General features: G+C 41.9%; 1 protein-coding gene across 1 annotated transcript in view; it reads left to right on the plus strand.

The window, feature by feature from the left end:
• Window positions 1-1,090: 1,090 nt before the first annotated feature.
• Gprin3 (GPRIN family member 3) overlaps window positions 1,091-24,358 on the plus strand; it is a 71,565-nt gene continuing 48,297 nt past the window's right edge. Inside the window, exon 1 of the mRNA XM_057772006.1 lies at window positions 1,091-1,221. The gene's annotated coding sequence lies outside the window, so the exon portion shown is untranslated. The remainder of the gene's footprint in view (window positions 1,222-24,358) is intronic.

A 24,358-nucleotide genomic window follows, 5' to 3' on the forward strand; every position in this document is an offset into this window, starting at 1 on the left:
ACCAAACAGAGACTCGAGGACAGCTTTCCACTTCTGTGCTCGGGAGCTATGATATAACTTCTGAAAGCCCTTAACCCACCTTTGGGAAGTATCTATTATTAACATTAAAGAATCATATTTAAACTCTTGGCCCAATGACTGAGACTTTTCGGTCTGACCTGGAATCCTTTTTAAAACTCAGATCCCTAAGCCTGGCTATAGTCGCCATTTCAACTGGATCCCTGGGAAAGCCCTGAGTTCTAGCTGGGAGGCCATTGCTTGGAGGGGTTGACACCTCAACCAGGCTGCTCACTATCCCAATCTCAAGCAAAGTATCAAAACATGATGCGCTAAAAGGAGCAACACCCCCTTAATAAGTAGTTGTGAGAATTACAGCTGCATATTTTGCAAACCAATACTCAGTTATAATAGTTCATGCGGTGTTATTTAGCATCATCTAACAGCAGCCGCTAGACTGCACCCTACCTATTTGGTGTTGCCACAGCAGAACAAAGGGGCTGTGTCTAAAGCCATCTAGACTCTTAGAGGGAGGTATGAGGGAGAGGGACAATTACAGTCACAATTCCAAATACTTTTGATGTTGTCCATTTTACAACACATACCAAACTCCTATGGTCTGCTTGCTTTCAAATCACAGAACATGACTTTAGAAGTAGCCATCTAGTCCTCTATACCCTGACAGTGGGCATGATGTAAGAGTCAGACTTCCTATGGAGTGGCTCTGGGTCCCCAGCACTCTTCCTTAATCTCCTTCTTAACTTTCCATCTGTCACTTGTCCCCCTACCGCAGAAGCTCAGCCTTCTAGTCCTGTGAGCTCCCTCTGGGCGATAGGCTTCCAGCTCTGTGGCCAGTCAGTAGGCTAGGGCGGAGTTCGCCTTGCAATGAGTCTGTGGAGTTGCAGCCAGGACTCAGCGGCTGGGGCCTGGCCACGGGGGCGCGCAGGGCGGGCACGTATCTATCTGCCAGCACGTGAACTCCACCTCCACGCTGGCTTGGCGCCGAGCGGCGGGGCTGCTGGTCTCCGCCCCGCTCCAGCGCCGCCTCAGCTCTTGGCATAGTAGCCTCAGTTCCTGATCGCGCAGAGCTGGCTCCTGGCTGGAGAGCACCGCGGCATGCCCCCCAGCATCGGTGTGGCCGAGCCAGGACTGGAAATACGTGTGCGACTGGAAGCCTAGCACCGCGCAGGCAACGGCTCAGCCAGGGACAGCCCGCAGGAGCAGGTAAGCAACCCGCCGCCGCCAGAGAGGAGCCGCCCCCGCGGCCACCTGGCCCAGTGGCCAGCCTTGGGAAAGGAGCTGGCAATGTGCCCTGTGCTAGTGAAGGAGGAATTTGGTCCCACATTTTGGTCGTGGATTTTTTGCCTGTTGCTCATGTCCCCAGCCCATCTTGCTTCCCAAGAAGGACCATGTTCCCCGCAGGTGATGTATTTCTCTGCAAGGTTATTGCTCCCTAAGCTCTGGCTCAAAGGTAAAAGAGGAAAGCCGCTTGATGATTCCGACCTGGAAATCCTAATCAGTAGGATATGCACACAGCGAATATGCGAAGAGGGGCGTGTTTCTCTCTCTCTCTCTCTCTCTCTCTCTCTCTCTCTCTCTCTCTCTCTCTCTCTCTCTCTCTCTCTCTGTGTGTGTGTGTGTGTGCTTGCGCGCGTGTTTGGCATTTTTATTATTTTCCTATGATTATTTCCTGTAAGGTCGAAAACCTGAACTATTCCCCCGTTTACATGCGTACATGTGTATGTGTTTATTAATATATTTGCATATGTATTTATTCTTGAGGTAGGAAGGAAGAGAAGAGGAAGGCTGGACTGAGGCTGATAAAGGGAAATCAGTGCCGAGCATGATCAGCGTCTAGAGGTGAACTTTGGAACCACAGTCAATCAAGGCAGCGACTAATGGGTGATAAACCTTTCTCCGGGTAGATTATAGAGAAGGTCTGAGATGTTCATCCAGTACACAGCAAATCTTCTTGCTTCACAGACAGATGGAAAAGACAGGCGTAGGCAAGCTTTTAAACACTGGACAAAGGGGGAGGAGAAAGAGGGGAGACTTGGCGCTGGAAAGTCAGTTGGGGTGGAGGGAAGGCAGATCAGGCTTCAGGGGCTTTTGAGGGGGTGTAGAGAGAAGTCTCTGGTTGCATGTGGGCAGTTCAAGGTTAGGGTGATGCGAGAGCAGCTGAGGAGGTGGGGGAAAGGCAAAGGACTGGAGTGGGTGCTTTAGGAGGGGAGCTTTGGGTAGCCACCCAGCTGCAGCCGCCTTGTCTGAAGGCGTCTGATTCCCTCCGTTTTCGTAGCACATTTTTCAAAATCCATAGGTCCATGTTTTCATTTTATTTATTTTTTTTTTTCGTGAAATCTGGGTCTTGCCACAACGGGAAGAAACTGAAGTGTTTACAACACCAGAAAGATTTGGAGAGAGAGTGATTAAGGCTTAGCTTCATGAAATATTTACACAGCTCTTGCGTGGGCTTTTGTTTGCTCTTGTTGGTGCTTCTGCATATTTTACCTTGATAATGCGTTGAGCAGACTTCTCCCAAAAGAGTCTATTTTCCAGCTAGAAACTATTCTTTCCTTTCCATTGTGTTCACCATTGGCCTGTCCTGAGTAACAGTTGTGGGAAGAAAGATACATGAGTCAGAGTACAAAGAAGAAAATCTCTATTGCTAGCCTCAGATGGCCAGAGTTTACATAGAGAATCTTCATTGATGAAGAGTAAGGAAGAATTTGTTCAGTTTTTTTCCAAATTTGTGGTGTGTGGTATATGTGTGTGTGTGTTTAGTGGGGAGATTGTATTGATTGTAAACAGGAAGACAATGTAGTAACCACCATTCCTATCACCAGTCTAGACGTTCTGTGGCTAGAATGCCAAGAACTCAAGGAGACACAATCAGCCTGCTGCTTCAGTGTGGTGAGATGTCACCTAATCACCAAGTACTGTGGGGAACGTGGTATAGCACGGCATACTCACATGGGGAGGGATGGAGAACCAGCTAAATCAGTTAACCTCAGTGAAGAAGTGTACTTCCGGCAGTATGTACTAAAATTTGAGTGTTTAAATTGCCTCGAAGACTTTCTCAGAACCATTATTAGCTCTTGATTATGTCTGAGATATACTTTAAAAGATGCATTTAGATACAGCTATCCTTCACTGTTGGAGTTCTGTCACAAAATCTGCCACTTACCGGGAAGTCATTAAATATCAGCCATAGAATCCCAAAATGATAGAATACTGGCTTCAGACAGGGAAGGCACAATTTCCCACACAGCTTGCAGTGGGGCTCTCCTTGGTGGCTGCGTCCCCCCTTCTGCACTTGCTCCTTCTTTCAGCCAGGCAGTCACTTGCTCATTCAGGTACTCAACTTGTGTTTTCTTGAACAAGGCATGGCCCTTGAATGTGAAATGCAAGAATAAATAAGACAAGAGTCTGAGCTTAGAGCACTAAATGAAGAGACAGATGATGATGCCTAAGAGACTGTGGGAAGGAGCTTCAGTAGTCAGGTTGAGGAGGTGAGGCACACAAGGCAAGTTTCCTTGGAACCAGACCAATGAGAGCTGCCACTCTGATTAAGGGGAGAGGGAAGGCCCTTAAGTAAGCAGATGCCTTGGAAGGCAATCCTGGGATGGGAGTCCCTAAAGGTAGAAGATGGGGAGAAAGAAGGAAGCAGCTGTCTATTGCCAAGCTCAGTCCTGAAGGGCTTTGACCTCAGCCTTAAGAAAACTCTTCTGTTTGGAGACAACGAATCCATTCATAGCAGGGCTGTTCTAGATTGTGCATCTATATGCTTCCAAGATCGGCAATTCATAGTTTAATTTACATTTGTCTGCTTCGAGGAGAGAAGGGCCTTTAAGTAAGCCGTGACTTTCTGTGCCTCAACCACTTCATCCCCAGTGTCCATCACTGCTTGGTATGTTGTGAAGGCCCATGAAGGAGTAGAGATTGAGTTTATAAAAATGAATTTTAGAAATGTGGGGAATCTTTCCTGGTTTTGCTTTTAATTTGTATTTATTTACTTCTTTACTCATTTGTTTTGAGACGTGGTCTTGCTCTGTAACACAGACTGCTTTTAAACTCACAATCCCCCTGCCTCAACCTCTCAAGTTCAATGAAAGAAGGCATGCACTACCACACCCAGCTTGGAAATCTTATTTTTATGATAACAGAACTCAGGGATAAAGGATGGATACTAGTGACTACAGAAAGCATTTAAATACCTAAAATGACTCCATAAGACAAATGCAATCAACAAATAACAGTTATCTCTGGAAAATGGATCAAAGAAATCCCAAAAGACACATAGAGGTTTGTGTTAATTTTTAAACGAGAGATATAATTATATCAACCATGTAATGATTGGTAACCAACCTCCTAGACCTGGGCATTTCAAACCTCGAGGACAGTTTAGGGAATATGATCAACATTTTTATTGTTGAATATACCAAGGATAGCATTTAAAGGTAGATGTAGCCCAGAGGAGTTTTAAATGGTTTGTTTTTAAGTAAGTTCATAATGAACCATGATGTAAAGTGTGTGCTCCTGCTTCCCATGTCCTGACTCATCCGGCTGCTACTTACTGCTTTAGGTTTACAAGATGCAGGAGTTGAACTAAGATCACCACGCAGGCTTTTATGCACTGACCTGAGCAGCAGAGCTGCATCACCGAGATGATAACACCTGGGAACTGACCAAATGTGTCAATAGAAATTCAGAGGACACAGTCCTTAGTGCGGAATCCATCCGAAAAGCTTCAGCGAGGGGTTGGAGCTTGAGTTAGTTTGCGAACAATGGTTGGATTCAAGTGGGTAGTGAGAAAAGGGTGGTACGTAGACATGTAGAAAATAGGTGTTTACTATAGAGAAACCATCAACATAGGAATCATTCTCCCAGTTGCTTATTTCTCACTACCTACTCTCTATCCACATCCCACTCTACCTGGCAACAGCAACAGTCACTGATACAGCAAACTCTGAATGACTGCACACTGTCAGTAATGACTGCCTTCATGTTGTAGCTAAGAACTTTAACTGTTCTTCGTGTAGGTCGTTTGCTTTATGTCACTTGCCCTATACCTTTCCATTCCTCCCCATTTCCCTATAACTGATATCTTATTCTCTATAGCTGAATATATAGTGTTTAGTGTTGTTGGTCATTTTATAGCTAAAGTCTCTTTTCTTAATACTTCCAATTTCAAGAAAATCTAGATAGAAAGGTCATTACAGCATGAACCTATCCTTTCCTGTCATTATTTTTCCTGTTGCCGTCGTTTCCTGGTTGTACCTAGATTCGGTTGAATATGATAATTGAACTTCTGACTATTGACAAGATGTACCAACGCGTAGAATGACTCATTTCTCAGAACACAGCTACAAGCACTTGAACAGAGGGGGCAGGGAGGTGGTCAGGTGATTGTCACGTTCAAACAGCAAGCACGCATCATGAACACAATCCCAGGCTGGGCACCATCACTAAGCAGTCACAAACCCAAAGGGAAGCACACCATCGGCCATATTTTCTTTCCTTTGGTTATTTTGAGTTATGACTGTCATTTTAGTCTAATGTTTAAATGTTTGTGTGAAACATAAACATCTTTGGTTGGCAAATGGCTCAGTGGATAAAAACACTTGCTGCTGAGCTTGATGACATGTTCTATTCACACTTTCTGAAAGGAGGGAACCTCTAGTGTATCCTCCCCTATGCCATATACTCATAAAAGGAAAGAAGGAAGGAAGGAGGGAAGGTGGAAGAGAAGAAGAGAGGGAGGGGGGAGGGAGGGGAGAGGGAGGGAGAGAAGGAAGGAAGGAAGGAAGGAAGGAAGGAAGGAAGGAAGGAAGGAAGGAAGGAAGGAAGGAAGGAAGGAAGGAAAAGTGATAAAATTTAAATTTTACAAAAGGCAGTTTGCACCTACATGCTCTGTTGTGGGTGCCTAATGGTTATTGTGAAGAGAAAAAGTCACAAGAGAAAGTGTTGGTGCCCTTAAAAACAATGTGACTTTCTCCCGTGTCTTGCTGTCTTCCCTCTGGAATAAATCCACACTGTGATCTCGACCCCCTCTGAATGAAGCTATGCCTTTACTCAGAACAACAGCACTAGGCCATACACATTCACCAGCATGAGTTCATTGATTTGGAGTCAAGATATGAGGATTTTAGTGTTTCCCTGCTCCATCGTTCTTTTCCTATAGCTGAGTGTTTAGATTAGTGGTAATCTGACAGTTTGGCATTCCATTTAGGTTTGGGAGGATAAAATTGGAGGCTGCATTTGAATTGGAAAGACATTTTTGAATTAAATGGGGAAATGTCTATATAATCTTATAGCTTAAATGACTCAGTGTCTTGAATGCCAATGAGAAAATCACTCACTGATTTTTACCTGAGCATGGTTGGAGTTAGCAATATAGTAACAGCACTCCAGTCTTCAAGCTTGTAATTAGATGGTCTTATTTTGAAGCCAAACATAACTTAGGACCAGATAATAAAGGGCAGATAGCAATAACTGACCCATGACCAGACAGCTAAATGAAATGACATCTTGGTTCCTAATCTCAAAGCCAGAGGTGTTTAGAAATCTGTATCGTTTTAAGGCTCCCAAGAGATTCTGATAGGCATATTTTGGACCATTATATAGTAATAGCAGAGTCCCTGTGAGTTGGTAACATTTCTTCAGTCATGTTAGGTTACAGCTCAGGCACAGGGCCCAGCGGGGTTGCGGGGTGGCAGTGGTAGTGACGGTGTGTGCTGTCAGAGTCTCCTCCTTGGAGGCAGAAGAGACTAACATGTAGTCTTTCCTCCCAAATTGAGGGTGAGTGAAATGTGCCTTTCTAAATCACAAGCTAAGATGAAAGATGGGAAAAAAAAAAAAAAAAAAAAAAAACTCTGTTTTATACAGTACCTCTCTCCTACAGAGTCACAATTCAAAATGAAAATCTGGAAGCCATGACCAATTTTGCATAATGTGCTCACTACGACAGTGTATGGGAAGAGCCATGAAAACTTCAGACCCTCTCTGGCCCTATAGCTCCAGGTGATAGTAAAACTATGGAGATCAGCTGGATGGTTCCATTGGGAGTGTTTAATTCCTGGATCCTAATGACGATGTGTACCACTCTTGCTGGTGCTGGGAAGTTAGCTGTAGTCAGGATTCACAACTGTGAGGCTTTTAGAGCCAAGAAATCCATAAAACAAAACAAAACAACAACAACAACAAAAAGACCAAGTCCCAGGCCTCTCTGGGACCTCCATAGGGTTGCTAAGTGAGTGGCAACTATCACAGATCCAAACCTCCTTCAAAACTCACATTTATATCTAGCAATTTTCTGTAGAAAAAGGAAGCTTCAGACAGGATATTTTAAGCATAATGCAAGCAAACCACTGAAGCGGGAGATCTAGTTTGTGAAGAATAAGATATTGATAGATTCCTGGTTATTTTTCAGGTCTATTGATTATAAATAGCCTAAATGTTAAGTAAGCATATTGTGTCATGGGAAGTTCCTTATAACGGATGCAAATTTGCTTACATGTAACCCTTAAGAGATCAGAGTTTGTGTGCTAACCCTGTTTCATGAGTAACCGGAGCATCCTCATTTCAGCACTTGTGGACCACTGATTTCTGAAGTGTAATCGGCTCTGCCCATGCACTCCCCTTAGTGAGTACTCTGTACAAATTCTCTAAGCTGCAGAATTTGGCATTGCTTCCAGATTTTCATTCTGAATTGTGCCTCTGTAGGAAAGAGATACTGAATTAGAGACGTCTTGTTGTTCCCATTCTGTGTTAGCCTGTGATAAGAGTGTGCTTTCCCATGATAAGCTTTTGTAAATTGTTATAAGCACTGTTCATTGTGAGTTCCACTTTGTTCAAATCTGGTCTTTGTCTTGGCTGTATGGCATTTAGAAATAAACGCTCATTTCTTTTAAGTCAGTTTCTCAGTGCTCTCAATCATAGGTTGAAGCTTTGCTATTTTGACAAACCTTTCTTGATTCTTGAGCGCTGTGTGTATGAAACTGATGAATAAATAGTCTCAACGTTTTCACACGTGCTTAGTATATCAGTATTTAAGAATGCCCTTTAAAAAAATTCTTCTATAAATTATTTCTCCTTAAAAATGAAAGCCAAATGAAGTAATAGTGAAATAAATAGAGTTTTAAGTAAAGGTTGGTTTTGTTTTCATATTGAACATTCTCTGAAAGCAGAGAGCAGAAACTTGTCAGTTAGGGGGTAGAGGCTTAGCTCTGAGTAGGTGTGAACCTGCTTGGCAATCCCCACAGCCTCAGCATGATTTCTTGTCTTTACCTTGCTTCTTAGAACAGATGACGGCATTTCAGGGATCCTCACTGCATGGGCCTCAGCTTTGTGGACCTGGATAGGTACCAGCTCAGAAACTAAAACCCATCAGTCAGCAGGCCAGCAAAAGCATCTTAGCCTGCAGGTGTTTGATTTTCACTAAGTCAATGTTCAAAGATGAAATCTATTATAAAAACATGAAATACCGGCCCACGTTCTCTGGGTAGGCACAAAACAGCTGCCTGTGCTACCTGCGGTAACATTATTACAATTTCCTCTTCCCCCTGCTGTCCCTCTGACCTTGACGTTTCCTGTAAGTCACTTGTGCTCACCCCTTCGACTTTATTCTGAAATGCACTTAGGACTCGCAGGTATGTGTCTTGGAACTCTGCACGAGGTGTTCCAAAGGTGCCACAGGACTCTAAACTTCCATGTCTCAGCTAGCTTCTTTAAATGGGCAAGCTTACAAAGTTCCCATCTTCAAAATATGTAGATTGTATAAAATCTTAATGAATGCAAGTTGAGTTGACCTAGTCTGTTAGTAGGAGTAGAGGAGTTTTGTTTGTTTATTTGATTGGTCGCTTACTTGATTTTAAGTGTCTTGAAATTGCAATCATTATCAGTTTTTACAATAATTTATTTTTTCTTCCTCTGAAAGAGCCATTTGAATTGCTTTACATAATTTTAAATGCATCGATGTTTACATACAACATCATATGTTGTTTATATGCCATATTTGCATAGCCTTCTGAAAGCTCAGAGCAACTCCTAGGCTTTGGAGTACGGGTACTTGAACTCATCTTCCAAGAGTAGCATGGATGCATATCCCTGTTCCTGGCTGGGTCTTGTGAGCTGAGATAAATTCTCTAAGATGATTGCTGCCTCTGCATATGACCCTTCGCTGAAGCTAATTACTAATATGCTTGCCACTGGAGCTCATAATTGTACTGTTGATATGGATAGAGGGATAGAGTTGAGGTGACTTTGTCAGGATTAATGAATTTGTGTTGCAAATAAAGACAGATGCGCTTTGCTTATTTTGTTTACGTTTTGGTTTTTGTTTTTAACACAAGGTTTCCTGTATCCCAGACTGATCTCTAACTGGCTGTACAGTTGGAGATGACCTTGAAATTCTGAGCCTCCTGCCTCTACATACAGAATGTTGGGTTGTTTATTCTGCCCTGACCAGATTTTCTGTGGTGATGGGAATCAAAACCAGGACTTCATTTTCCTTAGGCACTCTGCTGACTAAAATGCACCCTCACGAGACAACAGGATGAGATCCCAGACCAACCTTTGGGAAGCAAAAGCTGCCTCAATAGCTCTGAAGTCTCTCAGCCTTCTTCAGCTTTCCTTTCTTATGAAAACTTCATAAGGCACCCCCACATCAGACCTCCTACCTTCTTTCTAAAAGCATCCCCTCATCTAATTATTAATCCTAAAAGTGTCGGTGCTGCAGTAGCTTCATGCCAGGAAGACAGTGCGAGAATAGCATCATTTGAAGGGAATAGGGGACGCAGTACTACATCCACTTCGGGCTCTCTGCAGAAGCAGCAGCATTTCCTTGCATCATAGGAAGTGTGTAACTGTTGGTGCCATGCACTCTGAGATGCACTGATAGCATGTAGGCTCATGATCATAAAATTCTTCAGAAATAGGGTTTTTTTTTTCTTAGTAAAGGTAACGTAAGTTTAATATTTCTGTAAGAAAGTGATCTGTAGATCTCCTACTGATTATTTTGATGTTTGAAACTGTAGTGATGGCTGAATAAGCGAATACCCCTCTGGGTTTTGTGACTTCTGAGAGGAGGGCTCCTGGAGGTAATAATGTAAACCAGGATGGACTAGGGATATGTCAGCTCCTTAGCCTTTATAGATTAAAGAAAAAGCATTGATGGATTTATTCTGGAGCTGGCTTTTAAAAATGTGACTGGGGAAGTCCCTGCTTGGAGGAAGTGCAATTCATTAGTCATTAGTCTAAGCATACTGAGCCTGGGCTATGTGCTAGGGGATCTAGAGTTGAAGGAAATAACCTAAGCATTTAAATAATCCCCAGCCTCCTGGAATACTGCTACCAGTAACTGTGATTCACCAAAGTAACAGTGGGCCATTTTCCCAACCAGGATCTCAGGAATTCCCCAAGTAATCTGACAACAAACATCCCCTCCCCGCCTCTGTCCCCTGTATCTCTTCCTTCTGGAGGCACCATCAGTTAAGCTTAGCTTCTGTGCATCTTCCTAGTTTTACTACATGCTTGCTTCACCCATGTTTCTTTCTTCCCTGGTAGGTCAATCTGAAAACTAGAAGTAAATCTCTGTCTAGTCTTAATGTTTCAGGAAATAAGATTTCAGACACACGTCTTCAACTGTGTGTTAAAGTTATTCTATAACTGTTAAAATCCAGAAACCAGGGCACAGTAAGAGCAAAGAGGCAGACTAAAGAAAAACCTTCCCGTTTCTACTGGTGGCTGGCCTTAGCACAGGAAGTCTCTTCTGAGTCACAGCCTTGGTGAAACTTCAAGAAAATAGCTACAAATATGATAAGCAAGAGTGACAGTATTACAGACATCATTTTTTTATCAAGATAATAATATAACAGATGTTATAAAAGATTCATTATACTGATAAACCATTGCTGAATTGCTGGTGGTCCTCCAGTAAATGTTGAGTGGTTAGTGACTATTGGTTTGGATAATTGCTTAGACCTGGGGAGAGTCTCTACCCTAGAGCCTCATTATTGGGGCTCCCATTCCAGAATGCTGGAAATGTCCAGCTGTTCCCTTAGCTGCTCTTTCAAATGCCTCAGACCCTCTTGCATTGCCCTCCCCTCCCCCTCCCCCCCCCCCCCCCCCCCGTCCTGAGCCCCAACTTGGTGCTGCCCATCACTATTCTGTGGATCTCCTCTCTGGACCACAAACCTGGTAACTGAAGTAACAATGCTCACCTCTGGAATTTTTAAGGGTGATTGTTCCCGTTTCTAACGCAAACTGAGGGGGAGGTGTCCTTGCTTTTTCACCCAAAAAGCAAGAGAGGAAGCTAACGGCAGGGTGCCACTTCTGTGTGAAAGAGCAACCAGACCTGTGGGGGAAATGGGAGAAGGAGACACTCAGCCATGTTGAATCCAAGCAGTAGGAGAAGGCTGGTGTATTATATTTTATCCATCTACTTTTTAAGAAATGGATGAGAAAGATTACAACTCATACATTTCTCAAACTGCCCTTCCAGATTCCCTGTTGGTATCATTCTGCTGAACCCGTTTCTCATGATTTAAAAAATGAGGAAACAGGTTCGACAAAGTCTACTGAAGGGAATACTATCTATTCAGAGTCACCCGGCCGCAAAGCCGGCTTCCATATGCCGTGCTGTGCTGACCCTCGAAAATTATCAATAGGAATGACTAACCAGGATTTAATGGATAGATTTCTCCCAAGTTGAATTTCATTTGATGATACTTTAAAAATAAATGTGAAAACTTCTGAAATAGACATTAGACATAGTTTTTAATAAACGGGTAAGTTCCAGGACAAGCCTTTTAAGTCTGTAAATCATTGTATAGGCAATAAAACCAGCAAACATGACTTTATCAGAATATCCAGGTAACACATATGTTCAGCAAACAACATTTCTTTGTTTCTCAAAAGCAAAGCTAAGTGCATTCTCTATAGTCACGTGCACAGGCAGTACACACATGTGCACAAGCACGTGAACACTCACATGCACAGAAGGGATAGCCAGGCCTGTGTTTTGTTGAACTTGCTGTGGACTTTGGACTTAGGAACTATTTATAGAACTGGTGTTTCCGAGATTGCTCTTTTAATGTTAGATATTCATTACTCAGAAATGTTAAGCAATGCCGTATGATAGCTTGTAGCTAAGTGTCCTGCATGAAAACAACTGAAAAAAGTAAACCGTATGCACGGGAGGCTGAAGATAGCCTTTAAACTCTGATGCCACGCAAATGCTAAGGTCTTCATTATCGGTGTTCTTTATGGCACTCACTGTCGTACCAGAGCCTCATCCATGCAGTGAGCTACTTCACCACTCCCAAGCTATGTTTCTGATGCAGCAGTGGGATTGAAATATATCAGTATCTGTCAACTTCAAAAATGAAAATTAACTATTCTTAAAAGTCATTGATATTTTCCTAGTAAATAAGAAATTGAGGGAATTCTCCTCAGGGCTGGTCTTGTCCTGCTCCTCTGGAAGCCTTTCACCACCATTGCCATGTCAAAAAAACCTCTCTGTTGCAAGGGGTGGTGGCAAGGACTGTGCTCTGTTGTGTCTGGAGACTTCCACAGTAGCTTGTGAAATCAACTTAGATGGTCACGGGTTTCCTTCTAAGTTTAACCATTATGAAAGTATGAGTATGTCTTTTAAAAACATCTGACTGGCATACCAAACCTGTGATGTCCTTCTGCAGAGGCTAATCTTTTCTAAATAGGTCAGTAGCTCAAGTCTACTTAATAAAAATATTCGGTAAAAATTAATTTAGATACGTAGCATCTAAGAGAAGATCAACGTAATAGAAATACGCACGTGGTACAGGGGGCCATGCTGTGGGCCTCAGTTCCTGCTGTGGATGTCAGCTCCAAGTTCTGCTCCTTTTCACCCAGTTCATCAGGGTTCGTTTTTTAGCCATGTTCTATGCTAAAGTTATGGAGTTAAGATGCCCTTGACACTTTTGCCAAGACACATCCTTTTTACTATATACCCTTACTTATCATATACCCTTACTTTTACACCCCTTTGCTCACCAGTAAGATTGCTTTTGTTCACTTATAGGTAGATTTTTAACGAGATGCTCCATGGAACACTCATGTTCTAGGCCAGCTGTTCTCAATCTGTGGGTTGTAACCCCTTTAGGAAGGTGTCGAAGGATCCTTTCACGAGGTCACCTAAGGCCATCAGAATGTAAACAGAGATGTTTACGTTACAACTCATAATGGCAGAAAATTCCAGCTATGAAGTAGCAATGGAAATGATTTTATGGTTGGAGGCACCACAACAAGAGGAACTGTATTAAAGGGTCACAGCCTTAGGAAGGTTGAGAAGCACTGCATGAGGCAGTGTAGATACATAGAGAAGCTGTGGAACTCCTAGCTGCCATCAGCAGTGTTCTGTGAGTGCTGAACATCTGCCATTCATGCTGAAGACAAAGCCCTTGAAAGCCCTGGACCTCTGCCATAATCTTTTCTTTGTCCTTCCTGAACGCTTAGAGATCTTTGGTAGGAAGTCCCTTCATTGATAACGTGCACTGTAAGAGACTCATATCACAAACCTCAAGGTGTGTTCTGAAGGAAGGTATTATGAGCACAGACAAAAGGGCTCTATTCTCACAGCTAGACACGGAGACTCTGAAGCCACTTTAGACACTGTAGGAGAAACTGGTGCTGATTTAGGGTTGTAAGGTAATTCGTTTTTGTTCACTTGGAGATTTTACAAGGTCAAGACACATGAAAATTTAGCACGTCGGTTTCTTGGAATTTTAAAGATCAGCGACATTGAGACGGGAGATAGATTTCAGTAGTATTTCATTGCTTTTTTTCACATAAATTACGCTCCCCCCCCACACACACACACATTAAGTTAAGGTGAAACTATTATTGGGGTTGTTTGCCCTCAGGGAACATTTCCGACCGTACACATGCTCCCCAATGCAGCGAACACACATTTTCACGAGCATCTGTGTACTGTCACATCTGCTTTACACTGGCTGGCGATTCCTGTGATTTGAATTGGTGAAGAGGAAATGGCTGTGGTTTCCTGCCTGAGTTTCAATGCAATGGTGAGAAGAGCAGGAGAGGACATAGCCCTTGTGGTTGCCTGCCTGCCTACTGCTGCTCTTGTCTCTTTTGTGAACAACAGGAAGCCAAAATTTGTACTTAACTGATTTCAACTCATGTTCAGGGAGGACTAACATGCACGCCAGTGTGGAGAGGATCAAATGAAAAAAAGATGCCTGCCTTGAAGGGGTGAATTCTAACAAAGAAGGTAAAATATCAATAATTTAGGCAAAGGAAAGCAAAACACAGGAGAGTTTCTCTATGTTTACTGGAAACACATTGTGATAAGTCTGATTAATTGGAATTGCTTACACGTGTATAATGTTATATTTCATTGTGAGTGCATGTAACTAACTCTTCAGGAAGCCTGAGATTAGGGCATGTTCTAAAGGAAGAACTGGTCAACTCTGTTAGTTTGGGTGCTGATTTGTAAGTGGGTTGATTATTTTTGAGACAGGGTCTCACTATGTAACCTGCGTTAGCTTTGAACTTACTTTATAGCCCAGATAGTGAGAACTCCAGGCATATCTCCTGCCTCAGTCTCCTGAATGCTGTGGTTATGGTTCTATGCCATCAATCCCTGCTATGGATAGTTTTTATGTCTAGTTATTGAACCAAAGTACAAATTATTTTGGCAAGTTTTCTGTTCTTTTAGTGTGAACTGAACTCCAAAATTAGTTATTTGGAATGTGTGTGTGAGAGAGTTCATGTGTGTGCACACACTCACACATGTGCATGCATGCATCTGTGTAAATGAGCATGCAGATAAGCTTGCACGCAAAATCCAAAGCAAGACATCTCTGGTCTTCCCTGTTACTAGTACCATCATTCCCTTGAAACAGAGCCTGTCCCTGAACTATAAGCTCACAGTTTTGCCTGAACTACTGGCCAGTGAGATCTCAGGGTCAATCTGATTGCTCTCTAATACTGGAGTTGCAACATCTATGCCTGGCTTTTCACATTTTCTCATCAGATGCTAGGAATTTAAACTCAGGTCCTCATGAATATTCTTCCCACTGAACTACCTCCTCTGCCACAGTCTATTATTTTTGTATGAATAGAGGAAAACACATATTCCAAACCCCTGCCACAAAAAGGGAAAATAAAATGATAGAGTTTAATAACGTAATACCATTTCCTGTGTAGTGCCATAACTTTTCAAGGATTTATATTTGTTGATGTGAGTGTTTTATCTGCACATTATATGTGTGCCACATGAATGCAAGGCCTGGTGAGGACAAAAGAGATCATTGGATTCCCTGGAACTGGAGTTACAAACTGTTGTGAGCTGCCATGTTGGTGGGAGGAGCCAATCTGGGTCCTCTGCAAGAGCAGCAAGTGCTATTAACTACTCAGCCACCTATGATAATGTTATCATGGGTATGCATAGAAAAACATTTATAACCCAACACATACTCTTAACAGGAAAGACTCAATGGAAAATTACTATGGAAACTAAACAACTCTAACAATACACAATGGTGAATACATCCTAACTTTTACACCCTATACAAGGTGGGAGCCCCAAATTGCTTTTGCAACGACATAGTGCATCTTCTATCTTCTTCTCTGTAGGCCCAGGAAATCCATGCATGAAGTGTTTCAACATTCCATTTGTATCACCCAATTCTCTTCTTTCTAAAACAGGCAAATAAAAATGTATGGTTTAAACAAGTATCCATGAAAACCACTGAAAATTTAAAATTCCAAGAAAAAAAGGAAGATGGTACAATGGTTTAATTGAAATTCTTCTGCTATTCCAAAGAGGTAAAATTAGACAAAAAAGTACATGCCTCAGCTTTGTTGGCAAATGTGTTAGTCTATTCTGGTCATACAGGACTACTTCATACATAACCAAGTAGAAGGGGAGGGAACACTGAGCATGGCCTTACTATGGAAGTAGAAATATTATGAGTCTAAAAGATGAAGTTTTCAAATTTTATGGTTATTCTGGCAAAGGTTCAAGAAAATGTGGAGGGGAAATGCTGGGGGAAAAAAAAACCCTGACAACAAGTATAAGCAAGAACATAAGTCATCAGGGACTCTCTTTTGATAGTGGTTATCTAAGGTCCTGGAACTGTAGGGGCTTCTAGATTTCTATGCAGATTTATGAAGACTGTCTAAGCTAAATCAGCATTAGAGTAAAATGTATTTAGCGCATTAACTGAGCAGCTATCTTGACTTACAACGCAGAGTAAGCACAGTACTGGCTGTTCCCTCCCCTGCTTGCAGAGCTGCCTAACCTGTGGCTCCCTGTCACTGCTCAATGTTTCAAAACAGTTTAATATTATATGTCTTTAGCCTGGACAAAAACCAGATTCCAAATTTGAAACATGGTTTTTATTCAATGTGTATTGAATATCAGTGAAGGGAAAAAAAAAAAAACAAGGCATTCAATCATTCAATCAAAAGCTGTCTACTCTCTTGATTGTGGTGATAACCTTAAACATTTGCCAGAATTCACAGACATAAAAAGAGTAGATATAACTGTATGTGAATTTTCATTATTAAAAGCAATAAAATCCAGCTTAGAATTATAGCCCAGAGTATAATATCCTCCTTGTTCTGAGGGTTCTGAGGTCAGAAATCTGAGTCATCTGAAGAAAATGCTTATCCTGATCCTGTTAAAATGGACCTCAGATTTCAGCTAACAGCTCCATTGCCTAAGATGATACTGTGTTACCGGTCTGGTGAGCACATGTGTGAGCCTCACATGTCATGTACCCTCTGCTGCCTGTGTGATTCGGGCATGCCTGATAGACACACTCACATTCAGACAGGGGAAGGATGCCTTCCCATTTTTTTGACTCATGAGCAGTGGCTTCCTGTCATAAAGGCTAATGTTGAGATATTTAGAGTCCCACGAGATGTGGGGCTTATAACCTAGCACGAAAGAAAGACACACACCTCAGTAACTGTCATCCAATCAGACTACTGCAAATCCTGTAATCGAGGTTGCTTCCCTGTATTGAGGCTATAGAGAGACGGCTATCAGGAGAGGATTATTTCACAGACTGGCATTTTTCCAGAAACTGAAATTTTCCGTTTCTAACCTCTTTGAGAAATGATTTTTCCCCTGCCATTCTCACCAGTTTTTCTCCACACATTGCCAATCTCCACACATATGCAGTCGATATATCACTGCTTTGGTGTGGATGAGAGAGAGGGAGGGAGAAAGAAAGGCAGGGAAGGACAGTATGACCAAGGCAAGCAGTACCTTTTCAGCCCAAGCTGAGGAGGACAGGCCAAATCGCTGCCACCTTTTAAAACTGAAATGATTCTTATTGGCTGCGGTCCAGGCAGGTTACTGGAAGCAATGTTTTAAGGCAGTGTTAAAAACACCATGAACGACTGGAGCTTTTTCACCATAATGAACCACTGAAGGGTTTTTGAGCCCAGACTAATGGGATCAGACTGGTTTCAACAGGATGTCATTTGACACAGTGAGACTGGGAGATTGACTGGGGATTGGCAGCTACTGTACTATTCTACCTGGAGAGCAGGAGGGAAGAGCTGGGACAGTGCTCTTAGTTTGACAGCGACACAGCACAGTGTCTGAAGCGCTGGGTATCAGTGACGTCACTATGGATGACCTGTGAGTGCTATGTCGCTGTGAAGCTCTGCTAGGATAGTTGAGTCTCAGCTGCTGCTGTCAGAATCAAAGTTACAACTACTTCTGGCAGAAATGAGCCAGGAATCGGTGACTTCATCACTGGAGGCAGGAAGGATGCCAAAACCACCAAATGACAGAGAAAACATTGGTGTCGTTAACACAAATAAGGATGCCAAGAGTTAGATTCTGTGCGGGTAGAATAGCACTAAACCCAGTGGCAGATGTGGCTGGTGGCATTCAGACACAACACTCCGCTCAGCTGTCCAGCTGCACATGGAGTGCTGAGCAGGAGAGGGAGCGGAGGCCTCAATCTGCAGTCAGTACCCTTAGACACTGATTCCCAGGGACAGGCACAGGAGTCTTAACAAAGGGAATTCAGAGCCAGGAAAAGGGAAGTTGAAGTCAAAGCCACAAAAAGGCCATCTGCCAGCAAGAGGGAGCATCAGGCAGAAGTGACGTTGGCAAAATGATCCCAGACATTATTGCAATTAGGCATATGATTGGGTTTGCTGTGGAAAGGAAGTAAGATCCAGCACTAAGAGTCTCAAGCAAGAGGCATGAAAGTAGGAGCAGTTACCAGGCAGTCATTGAAAAAACACACTCACCTTCCCTCGCCTTTAGGGATGCTGAGAACTGTAACCCAGACCTTACGACGGTTGTATATGATGCTGCCTTTTTCTTTAAAAAATAAATCACGGGCTAAATGTGTTGCATAATAGCATCTCCTGCCCTTTAAAGGGTAAAATGATGTAGCTCACTTTAGTTTAGAAGAGCTGTGTTTTCCTGACAGAGCATATTGTTTTCAGTAGCTCCTGAGAATACCCTGTTTGCAAAAGCAAATTTTCCTCAACCAGGCTGAAGCTGAATCCCATCAAGTTACATGAGCTAAGAGCAACTTGCATGCCAGCTTTCCTCTTCTCTTGAGTAGTGTGTATTAAAGACTCAGTTGCAGTCCTGACAATGGCAGGCACATGTATTTATGAAAACGCAATTGGCTCAAAATCAACACTTAAGAGAAAAATTAAACAGAATGTTGGGTGGCATGAACATACCTGTAATTTCCTATGCATGAGGAAGGCACAAGAGCATCATCCAGTCTATTTGCACAGCTCAGGCCTGAGAGACTAAGCATCTCTACTTTGATGCACACAAAAGTCAGCTTGCTTTGCTGAGAAACAACTTGGAAAGTGTCTCTCTTCCAGGACCATCAACTTTTTACTCTTTTAAATAGGCCCTTTAAAAAATGTCCACAACTGAGAAGTCACAGTGAGAAAGAAGGAAGACTTCAGACATCTGCACTTCCCCAGGAGAAACCACTGCAAGGAGTAGGGTTCTGTGACATCTAATGACTTTTCTTCCAACAGTACATTATGGCATGCATAAAGTGACTCATCCAAAAAAAAAAAATCTGGGCACTCCCAGGACTAAGAAGATGACTCAGTTGGAAAAAGTAGTTGATATGTAAGCATGAAAACGTGAATTTATATCCCAAGCACTCTTATCTAAAACTAGCACAATGCACACTTATAATACAGGCACTGGAAAGTGGAAACGAACATCCCTGGGGCTCACTGGCTAATCAACCAATCTAGCCAACTAGTAAACTCTAGGTTCATTGAGAGACCCTGCCTTAAAAATAAAAGTTGGAGAACAAGAGTAAGACACAATGTCAACCTTTATCCTACATGTGGACATGCACACACATGCATACATTCACACATGAATGCACACATATATATGTCCACAGACACAGGAAATACAATACTATAGGGTTGCCAATAAAATTTTATTTTAAAAATATGGACACTCTCAAGAAAATTGGTGCAAACATCTGTCTTTGATGCGGACACTCAAGTCAACACGTGAGTACCTGTTCAGCCTACTAGTGATTAGAACACTTGCTTGTGCTACCCCCTTGCATTTCCTTTTTATTCTAATACAAGAGTTACTTTTATTGGTATAGCTTCCCTACAATGTTCAATTTGGGAGAGAACATCCAGATTTTGTTATGTCTTAATTTATCTGTGTAGCACTTATAGAACTTAGCACAATGCATGTATTGGTGAAAGAAAGCCTTGATGTATTTCTATTTTCCATTGAGCTTAGTAATGAATTCCTCAAGGTCCTGAAACTTGATTAGTATATTTAAAGAAATAGTTTACTTTGTCAACATTTTTGTGGGTATGTTTTTAATTTTTTTTATTAATTTATTTATTTATTAAAGATTTCTGTCTCTTCCCTGCCACCGCCTCCCATATCCCTCCCCGTTCCCCAATCAACTCCCCCTCTCTCATCAGCACTAAGAGCAGTCAGGGTTCCCTGCCCTGTGGGGAGTCCAAGGACCTCCCACCTCCTTCCAGGTATAGTAAGGTGAACATCCAAACAGCCTAGGCTCCCACAAAGCCAGTATGTGCAGTAGGATCAAAACCCAGTGCCATTGTTCTTGACTTCTCAGCAGTCCTCATTGTCCGCTATGTTCAGTGAGTCCGGTATTATCCCATGCTTTTTCAGACCCAGTCCAGCTGGCCTTGGTGAGTTCCCGAAAGAACATCCCCATTGTCTCAGCATGTGGGTGCACCCCTCATGGCCCTGAGTTCCTTGCTCTTGCTCTCTCTCCTTCTGCTCCTGGTTTGGACCTTGGGGTTGTATTCTGGTGCTCCAATGTGGGACTCTGTCTCTGTCTCCTTTCATCGCCTGATGAAGGTTAATATCCAGGAGGATGTCTATATGTTTTTCTTTGGGTTCACCTTCTTATTTAGCTTCTCTAGGATCACAAATTATAGGCTCAATGTCCTTTATAGCAGGTTGTTGTTTTTAAATGTTTTAGTATGTTTATTACAATAAGAAAACCATGCATAGCCAGGCGGTGGTGGCACACGCCTTTAATCCCAGCACTCGGGAGGCAGAGACAGGCGAATCTCTGTGAGTTCGAGGCCAGCCTGGTCTACAAGAGCTAGTTCCAGGACAGGAACCAAAAAAGCTACGGAGAAACCCTGTCTCAAAAAATCAAAAAAAAAAAAAAAAAAAAAAAAAAAAAGAAAGAAAGAAAGAAAACCATGCATTTCTCATAAGACTTGATTTTCTTTTCCTTTTTTATTTTGATTTTTTGAGACAAGGTGTTATGCCACCCAGGTGCAACTGGAGCTCATTATACAGCTGCTGAGACTGTCCATAACCTGACCTCCACCTCCACTTCCCCCATGCGAGGATGACGTGCATGTGCCACCATACTCTTGAGTTACTTTTTTAAATGCTTTTTTCTTTTTTAAATAATTTTTTCTTTAGAATTTCATACAAGTACTATATTTAGATCATTTCTTCCTTCTTCTCCCCACTCCAATATATCCATTTACTGTTGCTAGTATGTATATATATTTAGAACTAACAACTTAAATTAATAACCTATTAGAGTTCTTATCTCTGCCAAGTCTGTTATTCCCTCTCTTAGCAGCCCTTACTTGCCTGTAGCTATTAATTTGGGTGTGATGCTTTCTAAGATGTCTCCCATCCACAGTTACATGTGCTGTCAGTGTCCATGTCTTGGTTAGGCAGCAATATTGTTACTATGTCAAGACTGTAGCTCCCTGTCAGATAAATGAGGCACTGCATCCCACCAGATATCCTTGTCCTCTGGCTTTTCCAGTCTTTCTGCCTGCTCTTCCGCAATGCTCCATGAGCCTTAAGTGTGGAGCTTGTATTGTATAACTTAAAGTTGGACACCTCATGACCACTTGTCTTCTTCATTTTAACTAGTTATAGACTTCTGTAATGGTTTCATCTACTACAAAAAGAAGCTTCTTTGATGATGAGTGAGAACTATGATTACTTGTGGGCATAAGGATGGGTATTTTGGATGCAATTACGAATTAAACTGGTTTAAGAAAGTGATGATAGTAGATTTTCTAGGGACCATGACCTCACCAGTTGGTCATATTTACAGTGTGAGGCATGAATTTCCTAAGTGAGTCTTAAGTAAAACTAAATGACTGATAGTTACTTCCAGTAGAAGCCACTATTGCATGCTTGGTGCTATCTTGCTGTAATGGCCATTGTTGTGGTTCCTAAGCCATACAGCTGACTGGAACTGTTTATTGGTTTTCTTTCCTGGCAACTTGCATTGCACCTTAAGATATTCTAAGAGCTGGTCCTCAGGGAGGAGGCTTCTAGGCCAGTTCCCACTTGATTCCACCAAGTCCTATGTCTGAAGTATGTAGTGTCGTCAACAATAAAGTCTTACTTTCAAGTTCATGGGCAATGACAATAGTCTATATTATTTTAGTCTTCTTGAACTCCCATGACCAACGACTCAAAGGAAGGTTCCCCAGTCCTGGCCCTGGGGTTTTGTTAGATAATCTACAACGCCTATAGAGAACAATAACACAGCAAGATGAATAATTTCATTTAAGCAATATTGCATACACATATTTGCTATATGTAGTTTTTAAAGGTAAAGTAATTTATTTTCTATGCATTTTCAAACATCCTTATCTCTCTTCCTTCCCTCTCTTCTGTATTGCCCTTCCTCTCCTTTCCTGTTTAAAGTCCTACCATATTTCTCATTTCCTCCTTCATACATCTCTGTCCCTCCAGCTCCCTCTCTGGAGCTCCTTGCCCATCCACCCACGGTTTACTTTCTCAGCTTCTATAGTTATTTCAGATTATATACTCATAGCCAACAGTTTAGAGATAGAACCCTAATATAATAGAAAATGTGCAGCATTTTCATTTAGGATCTGAGTTACCTTACTCAATATAGTAATTTTTGGTATCGCCTATTTTACTTGCAAATTGCATGGTTTCCTTCTTTGTTACTACTGAATAATAGTCATTGTATATGTACCACATTTTCATTATCCATTTATCTGTTAAAGGACAAATAGGCTGCTTCCATTTCTTAGCTATTCTGGTTTGAACCTAACAATGTTTGTGACTTCATATGTATATTAGCCTTGTGCCTGGAAGACTCTGTGTTCTTGGAGTCATTCACCACCTTTGTCTCTCATGGTCTCTCTGTCTCCTCTTCTGCATAGATGCCTAGTCTTTGAGGGGAGGGTTTTGATAAAGACATTTTATTGAAGACTAAGTGCTCCAAATCTCTTGGCCCCCACACATTGTCCTATTGTGGGTCTCTGTGTTAATTGCCATTTGCTGCAAGAAGAGGCTTCTCAGATGAGAACTGAGTGATGCTAGGCTCTAAGAATATAGCAGTGTATCAGTAGTAGTCAATTTATTGCTATGTTCTTGCAGCATAATGGTAGTAGCAGGTCTTCCCCCAGGCCCGATCTATATAGTTTCAGGTTTGTGATGACTTTGGCAGTGGTAGGGTTGTAGGTTCCATCTCACGGAGTGGAGATTAAATTAAATTAAAAAGTGGTTGATTACTCCTACTTGTTTCATGACTGCAGTCAGGTCATTGCTGCAGATCACAGGGTTTATAGCTGGGTGATACTGATGATGACAATGATAATAACTATTTTTTGTATAGTAGCATGCAGGGTATCTTCCAACAATATGAGTACTGATCAGTAAGGGTTAAGCTTCTTGGTGAGTACCAGCTTGATTTCTCTGTGTTCGATGACATAAGTATACAGTGTCTTCACCAATATGGCTCTACTATCAGGTTGTAGAGAGTAAGCAATAGCCTTGGAAATTGCCTGTGATATTTGAAGCCGGAGGATGGGGGTCCTATAAGATCTCTTTAGCCAACTATTCAACAAGATGTAGCTAACTCCTGGCATAGGAGGTTTTACTTGGTGGCATAGGGTGATGAAATCTCAAAGTAGTTTTAAGGCTGAAGATGTTGGACAGTTTTTACGTTTTTCTCAGACATTTGTGTTTCATCTTTTGTGAATGCTCTGCTCAGTTCTATACCTCATACTTTAATTGGATTACTTGTTTAATTGATGTTGAGTCCTTTATATATTCGAGATAGGAGTCCTCTATCAGAATTATAATTGATAAAACTCTTTACATTCTTTAGTTTCCACTTTGCCTGAATGCTATTTTTGTAAAAAATGTGCTTTTCAGGTTCATGAAGTCTCATTTATTAATTGTTGGTCATAGTACTTGTGCTGTTGGTGCCCTGTTCAAAAAGCCGTGTCCTGTGCCACTGAGTCTAAGACTATCTCTCCTCTTCTATCATATTTTAGTGTATCTGGTCATATATTGAAGTCCTTGATATATTTAGAGTTAAGTTTTGTGCAGAGTGATATGGGCCTATTTACATTAGGTCCATATTTACATTAGATCTATTACAATAGATATGGATCGATTTATATTCTTCAACATGCAGTCAAACCAGTTTGACTAGCACAATTTGTTGAAGATACTGTCTTTTCTCCAGTATGCATTTTTGGCTTTGGGATGTGTGTGTGTATGTGTGTGTGTGTCTGTGTGTGTGTGTCTGTGTGTGTCTGTGTCTTCAGTTTGACTCCCTTGACCACTGTGTCTATTTTTATACCAATGCCAGGCTGTTTTGATTGCTATAGATCTTTAATACAACTTGAACTCCATAATGGTGGGTGATTCCTCTAACCGTTCTTATATTATTTGGGATTGTTTTACATATATTGGTTTTGGGGAATTTCCATAGGCAGGTGATTTTTTTTAAAAAATAAAATCTGTGAAGAATTTTAATGAGGAATTAATTGAATCTTTAGGTTGCTTTTGTTAAGATGTCCATTTTCACAA

Source organism: Chionomys nivalis, chromosome 1, assembly GCF_950005125.1.
Source record: "Chionomys nivalis chromosome 1, mChiNiv1.1, whole genome shotgun sequence".
Classification (NCBI taxonomy): domain Eukaryota; kingdom Metazoa; phylum Chordata; class Mammalia; order Rodentia; family Cricetidae; genus Chionomys; species Chionomys nivalis.